Source organism: Suncus etruscus, chromosome 6 (genome assembly GCF_024139225.1).
Source record: "Suncus etruscus isolate mSunEtr1 chromosome 6, mSunEtr1.pri.cur, whole genome shotgun sequence".
Classification (NCBI taxonomy): Eukaryota; Metazoa; Chordata; class Mammalia; order Eulipotyphla; family Soricidae; genus Suncus; species Suncus etruscus.
In genome coordinates this window covers 5,783,113-5,796,366 of record NC_064853.1, presented here as the reverse complement: position 1 = coordinate 5,796,366, position 13,254 = coordinate 5,783,113, and the positions used below count along the sequence as shown (strand labels likewise).

General features: G+C 53.0%; 2 protein-coding genes across 9 annotated transcripts in view; one reads left to right on the top strand and one right to left on the bottom strand.

Moving 5' to 3' along the window:
• CLSTN1 (calsyntenin 1) overlaps window positions 1-13,254 on the top strand; it is an 833,174-nt gene that overhangs the window by 180,798 nt on the left and 639,122 nt on the right. The window lies entirely within an intron of this gene.
• Window positions 1-13,254, bottom strand: part of PEX14 (peroxisomal biogenesis factor 14) — a 122,917-nt gene that overhangs the window by 54,185 nt on the left and 55,478 nt on the right. The gene's annotated exons all lie outside the window — the stretch shown is intronic.

The window sequence follows — 13,254 nt, the reverse complement described above, 5'->3', positions numbered from 1 at the left end:
GAGAGGGATGGCAGGGTGAACCTCAATGGCTGGCATGAACTTCCCGGCCTAGCCTGGACACTGGTGTACAACCCCAGGGCACGACTCGCCAGGAAATGCCTGTCCCACCCGACTTTGAAGGCTTCCAGGGGCCTGGGTGGTGGGTTCAGTCTCCAACTACCCACTCCCCCCACTCCACATCCCTGCATGTGGCTTGGAGGGGAATAAACAGGGTAACCAGAAGAGTTAGTACATGCATGTATGTGTGAGCATGTTTCCCAGGTAGAAAGGAAAAAACCATAAATAAGCCTTGTGGCTATGGTTCAGCTGGTTGATGCAATGACAATTAATCCTGGACACACACCCTGTCAGGCTGGGTATAAAAAGAGAACTTCGGTAGGGCATTTGCCTTGCATGCAGAAGGATGGTGGTTCAAATCCTGGCATCCCATATGGTCCACCCGAGCCTGCCAGGAGCAATTACTGAGCGCAGAACCTGAGCACTGCTGATGCGACCCAATAAAAAAAAAGAAAAGAAAAAAAAAAACTTCGACCGTTGGAGGGGGGCCCAGGATAATGACCAGAGCAGTGCCTGCCGGTTCGAGGGGAGCCGGAAATAAAGCGTCATTAGGATGTTGCCTGCTTTGTATCTATCCCTCTATCTCTTTCTATTAATCTGGGGTCTAAGGGACTGAATTTCTCTCCCCTGGGTGGGCAGTGGCTACAAGTTGGCACCTTTGGGTGGGTTCTTGGCCCCACCTGGCAATTGGGCTCCATGGGCCCCCGCAACCTACAGCCTTGCAGCCCTGGTAGCCTTGGCATCTTACAGCCAACCAGCAGCAGCAGCAGGGGAACTTGCAGCTTCTTGCACTAACCTGCAGAGAAGCCTAGCAACCTTGTAGGATCACTGCAGCAAATGCTGTCTGGAAAACTGTTGTGATTCTAATCAGTTCAGTCCGCGGCGGACTGTCTCAGGGTCATTGGCAGATGCTAACAATGGCATCAACAGGAGTTCCCAAGTGGTTGCTGAGTTCTCTTAGGGGTTGGCCCACTGTGAGACCCACTGCTAAGAGTGGATGGATAGGAGGGCTCAACAGGTAGGGGGGTCAGGAAGCTTGGGGAACAGAGGAGCTGAGCTCTCCTGGCCTCTAGTGAGAGAAAGCGGGCACCTGGACATGGGAACTGGGGCTGTGGCTCCTCCTCCTGGCTCCCTACTCCTCTGGAGTCTGGGGTGTCCGCCCTCCAGTGGGGATGCTCCTTGATCCTCCCGTCATGCCCTCCCAAGAATTGTCTCTCTGCTCACCTGGGGAAAAGTGGAAGTGGGGGGTCTCCCCAGCACACAGCACTGCTTTCCTGAAAAGGCTGAGGCCAGCCCCGGGAGACTTCTCAACTCAAGAAATAAGATCAATGAGGCACTTTGCAATTCCGGGGTTTGGGGCTGCCACACGTCAACATCATGTAGGGCTCCAAGCAATAGTGCCTAAAGTCGGGGAACTTGGGCTGAGAAGGGCCAAGAGCGGATACCTGGAAGGGGGTCCCCCAAACCAAGGCCACCCAATGGCTGCTTTCTCCTTCTCTTTTAATCACACGGAGTACCAGGGCTCCCTCTTCTCCATTGCTTAGTTAAAGCAACTCTCCTAATCGCATCTTCTCCAAACTCCAGAACCCCCAATTCCACAATTAGAATAATTTCATCGACAATTCTGTTTGTGGCTCAAAGCAGGCGGGTCCCCGGCTTTGTTCTGCGGCCTCACAGGTTCCCCTGACCGACTCAGGATAAGAGCTGGAAGCCAGACCAAGTGCAGGGCACCCCGCTTCTCAGTAGCTTCAGTTTCGTTGAAAAGATGACATTTATGTGGTTGTGATATTTAATTTATAGCAGAGGGTCATGGTGTTTGTTGGGTTGGGTTTTTGTTTTTCTTTTTTTTTTTTTTTTCCGCCTGAAATGCCAGGATAAGGTAAACTTCAACTTTATGAATGAAAAGCGTCTGTTGTCACTTAGCAAACTGAAGACCCACAGGAAATTTAAAGACCGCTCTATTACCAAAGACATTCGGCAGCGTGGCCTAATTACCGAAAGATGAGTTTCAAAGGCTTTACAACGAAAAAGAATAATTAACAGTAAGAGACCAGAGCACAGCCGAGAGCCCGAAGAAAGGGGATCTGAGATCTGAGAGGACCAACTGCTATCGGGGTGTCAGAGACACCAAACAAGCCAGGGGGGGGGGATGATAGGGGCACAGAATTTACATATCTATCTGCCCAGTCCTCCACTTCCTGTGCGTCTTTAATGAGCAACTTCTACTTTCTCACAAACGGAAAGAGGAAGCTGAGAACTGACAGGCCTAGCAAGTCTTCCAATGAAAGCTGGAGCAGGAAGGGCATTGGGGGGGGGGGGGCATTTGCCTCACATGCATCGAGGAATTCAATCCTCAGCATCCCATATCGTCCCCGAGCCTGCCAGGGGTGACTTCTGAGTACAGAGCTAGAAGTAATGCCTGAGTGCTGCCTAGTGTGGCCTAAAAACAAAAAGAAAAAAAAGCAGAGCAACTGACTGTCAAACACACACACACACACACACACACACACACACACACGTACAAGCACGCAAGCACGCATCCACCCCAGCAGCAGGAGACCGACTTATTTTTATAAGATACGGGTGCAGAAATATTTCTCTAACAATAGATTGAGTAAATGAATGACTACTATCCAAGGTTATTTTTAAAGAGTCCTAATTATAGTCCGATGCGCAGAAACGGCTTTTTCAGGAGCGGCTGCCTTATGGTATACCTTATGCCACGCTTCACAGGCCCCGGATGCCAACATTCACCCAACCGTTTGCCTTTTGCAGATAAACTCCTCCAGTCCCTCTGCAGAGGCAGAAGGCAGTGACCAAGTGTCCTTACACCCAGGGCGGAAAGCCTGTGGTGACAGGGGACACTTCAATATTTACCTCTCAGACCAGCAGGCAACCCAGCACTACAGCTTATGTTAATAATCACAGGCCCAGCTCTTCTGGAAAGCACCAGAAACAAGGGGCAGCTGCCGGAGGGCTGTCCCTCGTGTATACACACAGTTTTGCTCTCTGCTGGGTGAAGTGCTTGAGCGGTGCAAACCGACCCCGGCCACCTGCTCCCGGCCAGCAACTGGAGCGTGCGCCTCGGCCTGACTTATGTCAAGACTGCTAGGGGGCAGAATGAAAGTCCTGCCACCCCCCATACAGGCCTGATCTGACATTCACACACACACACACACACACACATTCTCTCCCTCCTTCCCTTGTTCCCTCCCTCCCTCACCCCCCTCTCTCCCATAAGCCTTCAGTCAGTCAAGACTGGTAAGGACAGTGGGTTCCAGATTTAGGGGGTTGGGGCACAGAGATGTTGCCTTTGTGAGTTTTTCTCTCCTCTGGAATCCTCCCGCCCCACCTCCATCTAGAATCTAGAGCCTTCCTCAAGGAGAGTGCTGGAATGCCAAGAGCCAGAGGGAGTCAAGGCTGGGGCAGGGAGAGGTGGGGACCGCAGTGGTGACCAGGAACACAGGGAACGAGCCAAGGCCACACGGGGACATGAACTGGGGCTCTCAGAGCCAGGCTCGGGCCTCCAACCTCAGGGGTCCCAAGGCAATACAGAGAGAGAGGTGGGGGTCATGTCATACCCCGATACCTGGTGCTGTGTTCACAAATGGTACAAATAGCTCAGGCTTGGGGGGGTCCCAGGGAAGCAGGGAGGACCTGGGTGGGGCCCGGTCCATCGCTGCCCCCCTGATGAGACAGCCTCTCTCTTCTAGTCCTAGAAGCATTTCTGGCCCCTGAAACTCAGCGGGGTGCCCCCAGTCTCTGGTGGACCCCTCTCTGGTCCAGATCACATGCAGCTCCTGCAATGCTGAAGTCCAGGGTAGATTGATGATGGCTACTGAGAAGGTATGTTGAGACCATGACAGAGGCCCTGAGCTGAGCTCAACTCCCAGCACCACCAAAAAGGAGCAGGTTGGGGAGAGAGAGAAATGTTATCAGGGGTTATGCTTCAATTTTAAGGTTATTTTATTTTGATTTTTTTGCACTTTGAACCACACACAACATTGCCTTTTGTTTTGTTTTATCTTTTTTTGAGGCCACACCCGATGCCCAGAAATCACTCCTGGCTTGGGGGACCATATGGGACGATGGTGGATCGAACCACAGTTCGTCCTAGGCTAGTGCTTGCAAGGCACCTTACCTCTAGGGCCGTCCTAGGATGGCACAGGCAAGTCAGACACCTTACCACTTGTGCCACCACTCCAGCTCCACAACACTGCTTTGATTTAGTTAGTTTTTAATCAGAAAATTTATTTTGGTTTTGGGGTCACACCCAGCAGGGCTCAGGGGTTATTCCTGGCTCTGCACTCCAGGAATCACTCCTGGCAGGCTCCGGAGACCCTATGAGATGCCGGGGATCGAACCCACCCAGATCAGCTGTGTGCAAGATCAATGCCCTCCCCACTGTGCTATGGCTCCAGCTCCTAGTTTTGAGGTCATCAGCCGTGTGGGGTTTAATATGAGTGACTGTGCTATCTGTGATCCCTCGCCACCCCCACCCACCCTCTAGCTATGCAGGTCACTCACTGCCTGTGGTTCCACGAATGGACTCTGGAAAGTTCTGCGGCCAGTGGAGCGCGTGAGCACCAATCCAGGAAGCATAGCCCGAGGAGCAAGTGTATGTGGACCGAGGCTGACATGTGGCCCTCCCAGTGTGCGTGACCTGGTCATCACAAACAGCAGCCTAAAAGGGGAGGGCTGGTGGGGCAGGGATAATCTCTCCCCAAGGGACACATCTTGGGAAGTTGCTGCCGTGCCCAGTCACCCCTCTAGAGGACCAGGACCAGGCTTTCTGCTAAGCCACTGTCATCATTTCTCTCCCTTCGGGCGCCCAAGAACTTGTTGCAATAAACGCTATCACCAAGCTCTCTTTAACGATAAGATTTTATCTGGGACTGCACAGAGCAGCAGGGAAAGTGGTGAAGCCAGGCAATGGAGGCAGGACACGCCTGTCCAAGGTTCCAACATCATCTATTACTGAGTCACTCTTAATGCTTCCAAGACCAGAGCTCAGGTCAGTTCGATCCCCAAATTACAAGTAAACAAAGAGGGGCCTGAGAGACAGCACAGCTGGGAGGGCATTTGCCTTGCACACGGCTGACTCAGATTTGATCCTCAGCATTCCAAAGGGTCCCCCGAACACAGCCAGGAGTGATTCCTGAGTTCAGAGCCGAGAGGAGCCCCAGAGTATTGCTGGTGTGACCCAAAAACAAACAAACAAAAAAGAACATCCTCAAACTCCCTCTTCCCTTGATGCCAGAAGCTGGAGCTCAGGACCTGCCCGATATCAGAGGAACTGTGGGTCCCTCCGAAGACAGACACAGAGTGGGGACTGGGGCAACCTGGACAGCAGTCACAGGAGCCAAGAATCCAAAGGGCCATGGTGAGGACAGGAGGAAGTGGTACTCAGCCCCCAAGGAAAAAACCACCAGGCCACAGAAGCTCAAGACAACTGAGCGAGTGGTGAAGACAGAACATCAAGAGTTGTCCCCCCCAAAAGGCTGGATTTCATTTAGATGAAATTCTAGAAAATGCAAACTAAACTAGGGTGAGGTGGGCGGGACAAAGCTTTGCCTGGACGCCAGATGGAGGTGCTGGGAGATTATATGGGGCTGGGGTGGGGGGTGCCACAGGAGGAAGGAGTCACTGAGGTACGAGAGCAAACATTTGGGGGTACCGGGCAAGCGATGCAGCTGGATGGCAGTGGGACTCAAATCCCAGCAGGTTGTAAAGATGTGCCACTCAAATCCTGCAGGGCTTGTGGGGTGCCCCTGGCTCCTCCGGGAAGCTGCTGAAGCCTCTACCACTCTTCCCCTTGGCTGTACCCCATATGCTCCTAAATTACTGGGGCCCTCGTCCCAAAGCAAGTAGTGGGTGGTGCAGCAGTACTAGAACTCCGGGGTCTCCTTCTTGGGGTCTCCTCCTCGAGGCACAGCCTTGCCTTTCAGAGCTCCCTGTCTGACATAGGAGTTTCTACCTGCTGCCTCCATTAAGCCCCCAACATACAAACTGGCCCACAACAGCGTTAGCGCATAGGAGAAATCTCCTCCCTTTCTACGCACACATATGCAGGCCCTCGGCCTGATCCTCTGCAGACCCTACACAGATCCAGCTCTGGGCACAGGTCTCCCCCAAGCCTGGCCTCTCGTCCGTGCCCTTCCGCTCTCCTCTGACCACCTCCCTCAATGACAGTGAAATCCCTGCCATCTGCTGATCTAAGGAACTGTGGAGAAAGCGGTTCCACTGGACAGTCTAAGGGAAAAGACAATGGACCGTGGACGAAGACTGTGCCTGCCCAGAACCCACCAAGTCGTTCAAGGTGATGAGGTTGGCAGTTCTGGGATGATTTCACGCCGACTCTCGGGCTGAAGGAGGACAGAGCTCTGGAGTCAGCAGGGAGAGCTTGGACAGTTAAGAGTGTGTGATGTGCATGTGGGGGCTCAGGTTTGAGCTCCAGCACCCCTGAGAAGGGAGGGAGGGAGGGAGAGAGGGAGGAAGGGGAGAGGGAGAGAGAGAGAGGAAACTGGAAGAAAAGGAAAAGGGAAGGAAGGAGGGATGGGAAGAGGAAAGGCTGGAGGAAAGAAGGAAAGGGGGAAGGAGGGAGGAAGGGGGTAGGGAGAGGGAATGAGGGAGGGAGGGAGAAGGTGGAGCTGCTTTAGAGACCTCCAGGAGGGTCTTCTTTGTCCATCCACCTTTGTGCTGGCCACAAGGCCCCAAGGAGGTAGAGGGATAGGAGTGCCCAGGCTTTCCCCAGAGGTTCCAATAACCTGAGACTCAGCTAGACATCTCGGACAGACCTGGGCTCAGGGACAGCCTGGCCCTCCTTCCCACAGCCCCTCAGGAACCCCTCGGCTTCTACCTTCTCCTTCTTGCAAGCTCTGCACCCCACAAGCACCAGGAGAGAGCCCCCATAACCTACAACCCATCTTACCACCAAAGCAGCAGCAAACACCACCAAAGTCAATCCTGCCTTTCAGTTTCAGAAACTTCCCACTTGAGTTAAAATTTTATTTTGAGTTTAAAATTAAGTCCAGGGATTGAAGCGACAACACAGCAGGGAGGGCACTTCACTCTGCATAGTTCCCCTTCAGGTTTCATTGCCCAGCACCCCATAGGGTCTCCAGAGTCTGCCGGGAGTAAGCTCTGAGTACTGCCAGGTGTGGTCCCAAAACTAAAACAAAAATCAAATCTATGAACTCATACATAGTCCTTCCTAGATGGACCCAGAGAGAGTCCAGTCCCTCCTGCCTGTGGCTGCCTGTGACCACAATTAGAGGCCCCATCAGCGTCCTGACCTGTGATGTCAGCAAGGCGGTCAGTCACAGTATGTCAGTATGTCAGTCAGTCAGTCACAGTATGTCCCTTCTTGCTCTCAGTCCAGCTCATACTGCAAAACAGTTAGTTCTACAAGGGCCAGAGCCATAGTACAGCAAGGAGGGCATTTGCCTTGCACACAGCTGACCCGGATTCAATCCCCCAGCATCCCATAGGGTCCCTTGAGCATCACCAGGAGTTATTACTGAGCACAGAGCTGGGAATAATCCTGGAGCGCTGCTGGGTGTGGTCCAAAAATAAAAACTGGTACAAATCTACAAGAGTTTTTGTCTCTCTCCCCATCTCCCATGTGCACTACTCCCCCACCCAGGTGGATGCAACACATACATTAACATGACCCAGCCTTCCTGAGGAGCACAAGTAGTTGGTTCCCTTCAGGCACACCCTGATGCCAGGGACAGGCAAGTGAGGTCCAGACAAGTTTGGCAGCTGGGGGGTAGAGGGAGAAGCGCTGGGGAGACCACGCCCGTCGACGTGATGGATGGCGGGCTGGGCACAGCAGGGGCCAGAGCGGCAGATGGCAGACTGGCAGGGAAGGAGGGGGCCAGTCTCGGCAGATGGATGGGGGCGCTCAATCATCTCTGGAAGCAGCTCGTGGCTGCCACGAGGCCCTGCAGACTGGCACAGCGGCGCCTCCCTCCCCTGCGGGTACCCGACAGGAGGAGCAGCCGGGCCCAAGGAAGAGGCTGCCACGAGGTTCAGCCAGCAGGACTCGGAGGACTGGGATAAGCCAGGCTAGAACATCCCCGGTTCTCTCGCAGGACTGAGCTGTCGGAGACAAGCCTGAGTTTCTGCAGGATCGACGGGTCTAGCCTTTGGGGCCACCCAGGCCCAAGATGTCCAGAAGTTTTAGAAGGAAGGAAACTGGATGGTTCTAACCCAGGCAAAAGGCCCAACGGCAGAGACTTTTCTCCCACTGCCCCTTCCTCTGTCCCACCGATGGGAAGGACCCCAATTCTAAGTGAGTGCTGCTTTCCAGGGCAAGGCACAGGTAAGGGGGCTCGCTGGGAATACTGGAGTGTTGAGGTCAGCAGCAAGCTGCAGGGATGCGACCCTGAGCCTCCACCTTGAGACAGATGTGGACAGAGACAGGGCCCCAGCAGCCCAGTGGGACCCCCCTCTAGGGTGGGATTAGGGTGAGGGGGGGCTCCCTCTGACTCAGCTCAAGAGTTATATCACAGTGGGGAGGGCATTTGCCTTGCACGCAGCTGACCCAGGTTTGATCTCCAGCATCCCATATGGTCCCCAGAGCCTGCCAGGAATGATTTCTAAGCCCAGAGCCAGAAGTAATCCCTGAATGCCTCCGGATGTGCCCCAAAAAACAAAACAAACAAAAAAAGAGTGGCTGAAGACAGGGAGCTGGGGAGAGCACAGCGGGGAGGGCATTTACCTTGCTCGTAGCCAACCCGGTTAGATTCCGGGCATCCCATGTGGCCACCTTAGGCACTGTCAGGAGTGATTCCTGAGTGCAGAGCCAGGAATGACCTGTGTGCTGCTAGGTGCGTCCCAATAAAAAGTTAAAAAAATAAAATAGGGGCCAAAGAGATAGCATAGCAGTAGGGTGGTTTGCCTTGCATGCAGCCGATCCAGGACGACGATGGTTCGAATCCTGGTATCCCATATGGTCCCCCATGTCTGCGAGGTCAATTTCTGAGTGTAGAGCCAGGAGGAACCCAAGTGCTGCTGGGTATAGTCCCCCCCCCCCAAAAAAAAAAAAATAAAACTTAAAAAGAAAGAAAAAATTGGCTGAGAGGTCAGCCTGGCCAGATCCTTGTTCCCCCCTCGATCCCCCTCACCACCAACTCCCACTGGACTCCAGTTCCCAGATTTGAGGGGGAGGGGCAAAACGCGTCATGGGAGGAAGACAGCGGGCTTCACAACGACCCGTGTTAAAGAATTAATGATGAAATAAAGCTGAAGAAGAAAATTAATTTTAGAAACAACACGAGGTAACTTGCATTTTTTTTCCTGGAGATGGGGGGGAGGAAATGGCTATTTTCATTCCCGTCCTGGGGGCGCACGCTGGGAGCTGCCCAGTCGATAACCTGCCCATCAGAACAAGGCTGGTAATTAAAAGGTCAGCGACCTGGAAAGCAGGGGACCCCCGCTCCCAGGGCTGCTCGGTAATGACGGGGCCATTAAATTAAGTCCGTTATGAAATCAATGCTAAAAAAGCTCTCCCGGTAACGAGATCCCACTCAAGGGCACGCAGACCAACTACCCTGCAGAACGGAACGGAGGGACACGCGGCCGTGGAAGGAGGGGAGAGTCCTTAAGCAAGGTTTGGTGGAAATGTGGTGAAGATCCCCCCTTCAAAGTCCCTCCCTCCCATCTACCAAGGGATAGAAGCAATAGCACAGCAGGGAGGGCATCTGTATTGCACGCAGCTGATTCCAGGCATCCCACAGGGTCCCTAGGTTTGCCAGGAGTAATTTCTGAGTGCAGAGTCAGAAAGAACCCCTGAGCACTGCTGGGTGTGGCCCCCAAACTAAAAATAAACAAAAAAGACCCCAGCAATGGGGCCAGAGGAGTAGTAGCACAGGGGCAGGGTGTTTGCCTTGCATGCAGCTGATCCAGGACGGATGTGGGTTCGACCCGACATCCCGTATAGTCCCCCGAGCCAGGAGTGATTTCTGAGTGCAGGGCCAGGAGTAAACCCAGAGCGCCACCAAGTGTGAACAAAAAAAAAAAGACCCCAGTAACAGGATCCCCTGAGGCCTGGACCTTCTGCCTTCTTGGGGTCTCCTGCAGGGATGAGGGCCAATAGGAGTGCTGTTTCCTGGAACTGCAAGTTGATTGCTCTCACCTGACTCTGAGCCTGGCACCCCTTTTCCCACCAGCCTGGATATGAGAGGATGGAGTGGCTACAGCCTCTCATTTCTGCCTTGATGTGGATTTCAGCCAGAAGAGGGTGGCCTAACAGGTAGGCCACGTGAGAAGGCGAAAAAGACATTTAGCGACTGGAGTCTGGAGGTCAAGAGAGGTATCCTGATGGCCTGGTTACCCACGGCACAGCACAGCCCACCATCACCCACCTTCAGCCTGTCCGGATCAATACCACATCCACCAGAATCCCTGGCTCAACTCAACGGGCTGTCCCAGCGTCTCGGGCCTCCTGCACTCCAGCCTCCTGCACTCCAGCCTGCTCGGGGCCCCGGGTCTAAGTTGCTAACAAGAGGCGCTGCTAGATATATAAGACGCAGGTCTCAGAAGGTGCAAACCCCACAAACCCCACACGGGTCAGGCTCCCTCCGAAAGTGTGGCTAACTCTGCAGTGGCTGGGCACACTGCAGAATCCAGGAGTTGGACGGAAACAAGAACATGGGATGTGAGGGCTCAGAAAGTAAACAGCTGCTTTTCTCTTTCATCCAAAAAAAAAAAAGACACCCAGAAAACCGATAAAAGACATGCAAATCACACAAAATGGCAGCACAGACTTCAAAGAAAATGATAAATGGTTCTAATAACTTCATGTTTCTCATTAATGACTCCAGAGTCAGACTTGAACACATCCGAATGGGAACTCAAAATAAAAAAGGGCAAAAAAAAAAAAAAATACCCTCGGACAACAAAGGCTCTGAAATTTAATGCTCTTCCAGCCCAGCTCCTCCCTCCCTCCTCACCCAGCCCCAGGGCTCCCTCATGCCCCCACCCAGGACCCCCAAGCCCAGAATGGAGAACAGAGAAGTCCACCCCGTTGAGCCCAGCCTCCCCATAAAACCCACTCAGCTGAGGCGCCTGAAGTAACCCTTATTTCCCACTGAACTGATGTGCACTACAGGGACCTCAATCCCTATATTAAATATTAAATAATATTAAAAGAAAAACAAAATTGGATTTGCCTTTTCAGGAAAGAGATGTTTATTAAAGAAAAAAAAAAAGGCGAGATTATAAATTCAAGTCAGCGCGCCTCTGCAATTCCCTCAAGCGACATTTGCGAGGAAAAGCCAAGGTGACAGAAAACTGCGGCCGCAGGACCCCACGGACGCACCCCCACACGCCCGTAGCAGGGGTCCTTCCTGCGGGGAGAGCAGAACCGGCCCACCTCGGGGCCCTGCCAAGGCTCCACCGCAAAAACCCCTCCCGCCACAGCCGGGAGAAGGTGCCAGGCAGAGCCAAGCGAACCCAAGAACAGGCGGAAATGAACAGAAGAGGAGTTTAAACTCCACGCAGGGGCCGGGGCTCCCCAGACGCTGATCAAACCCTGGAATCCTCAGCCCAGAAACAATATATAAAAAACTCCTGCCAATACTTACTCTGGGGGGGATTCAATTCGGAAATGGCTAATTACTGATGGAGGCGGCGTTAGGGAGGCTAATGGACATGAGCGAGGAAGGCCAGACGCTCTCCTCCTCCTCCTCCGCCCCCGCCTTGTGCCAGCCTCTGGCAGCCTCTGGGCCACCTGGCAGGTGGACTGACCATTCGCAGCTACGGTGGCGGCCCAGTGCCCACATGCTCGGTGATGTGCCCTGGATCGGGCCCAACTGCTGGATTCTCTGGTCCTCCTCGGGCTCTGGGCCCTTTGCAGCTCGCCCAGTGCCCGGGCCTGGGGCAGGCGGAGGGGATTCGGGCCTGAGCATGCTGATTCCGACAAATTAATGAGGCGACGGGGGCTGTTGTTCTTGTTTTGTAAAGGAGCAACAAATCCTTAATTGCATAAAACAGTTTTCCTCTCAACAGCAATTATTGGCCAACTAACTCAAAACAAGTATTATTTGGTTCCGAGTTTCTCTTTCTTTTTATTTTTTTCCCGCTTTCTCTCTCTCTCAGCCTTTCTCTCTCCTTCTCCCAGTCAGGGATTTATTAAAATTAAACAGATTAGATGGAGCTCCTGATACTAAACTGCTCAGCAAAGCCTGCGGTGGGGAAGTGCAGAGCAAACACCAGAGACATTTGTCTCTAAATTGCTCTAAATACCTTCTGCAAATGAAATTCTACCCCAGCTGCGTTGGAGAGAAAATGAGGCCTAACTGGCCGTTGTCAGTGGAAGGGGAGGTCAGGCAGTTCCAATATCGCACAGTGTACCGAGAGGAGGATCTCTGGGCATCCAGAGATGGGCTCAGGTTACCCGGGGAATCAGCACAGCTTTTAGGCTCAGCTTTCTCCGGCTTCAGGCTTCCCTGGGAGCTGAGCTCCCCGAGCTTTTATGATTAATTACTCCCCATAGGTACACAGATTTCAAGGGAAAAAAACCTCTTTTACGGCCTGAGGCTGGCAGAGTGGCAACGGCCAGCCATGGTAGGCCACCGATGTTAATACCCTCCTAGTTACGGAAATTGCGGTTCGCTGGTGGATACTCCTAGGGGCCCCCATACCCCTCACAGGGGCCTGCCCCCTCCAGCCTCTGAGTGGGAGAGGTTTGAGCCTGTTGAGCCTACACTGGGGAGGGCGGTCTGGGGTCCCGGCCTTAAGTCCCAGGCCCATGTTGCAATTTTTTTGGTGGATCTTCCAGAAACCCAGGAACCGTCCTCATCAACCCAGCCCATGTTCTATCCCAGCCTAAATGACTGAGAGGCCAGCCTTCCCGCTCCTACAGGAAAAAGGAAGAAAAACTTGCTTCCCTGAGCAATGGTGCATGGGGCTAGAATCACTTTCTAGATTTTGGAAAAGTTTGATGCTAAAATAAAAGAGAGTGAAAGGTCATTTCGGAGAGAGAGGGAGAGAGAGAGAGAGAGAGAGAGAGAGAGAGAGAGAGAGAGAGAGAGAGAGGAGAGAGGAGAGAGAGAAGAGAGAGAAGAGAGAGGAGAGAGAGAGAGAGGGGAGAGTCACTTTCTTTCTAGATTTTGGAAAAGTTAGATGCTAAAATAAAAGAGAGTGAAAGGTCATTTCGAAATGTGTGTGTGTATGTTTGTGTGTGTGTGT